The sequence below is a fragment of the Wasmannia auropunctata genome, unplaced genomic scaffold, assembly GCF_000956235.1.
Source record: "Wasmannia auropunctata unplaced genomic scaffold, wasmannia.A_1.0 LD336101.1, whole genome shotgun sequence".
Lineage (NCBI taxonomy): Eukaryota > Metazoa > Arthropoda > Insecta > Hymenoptera > Formicidae > Wasmannia > Wasmannia auropunctata.
This window is the reverse complement of record NW_012026789.1, coordinates 657321-657768: the sequence shown is the minus strand read 5'-3', so window position 1 is coordinate 657768 and position 448 is coordinate 657321. Positions and strand designations below refer to the sequence as shown.

At 26.3% G+C, this 448-nt stretch overlaps 1 protein-coding gene across 1 annotated transcript in view; it reads left to right on the top strand.

The window, feature by feature from the left end:
* Window positions 1-448, top strand: part of LOC105461018 — a 26677-nt gene that overhangs the window by 8766 nt on the left and 17463 nt on the right. The window lies entirely within an intron of this gene.

Sequence of the window (448 nt, the reverse complement as noted above, 5' to 3'; positions counted from 1 at the left end):
TCTGCATATGGATATTACATAATCATATCAAATATCCTATATAATAATGTACTTACCATTAATGCTGCCTTCATTATTTTCAGTTAAATAATGGTTCTTAAAATTAATTCCACATTGAATACGTGTTTCATTCCAAATTTTTTGTGCTATTATGTCTTCCCACTCTCCACTTTTAAATCGCAAACAGGTTCGTTTTCCGTACACTTTTGTTTCCAGTAAAGACTGATATATTTTTTAGTTAATGTTATAACAAATGTTTTTTCATCGCTTATATTAGTATAATTAAATGAAGTATCAGACTGAATACTATCATTTCGATTGCACAAATTAACTTTAGATAATTTAATACCTAGTAATTCTCTTAAATTGTATCTGTTACAAAAAACGAATGAATATAATGACGTCGCTTTGATTTGTCCATGATTTAATAATTCTTTTTCAATTGTTT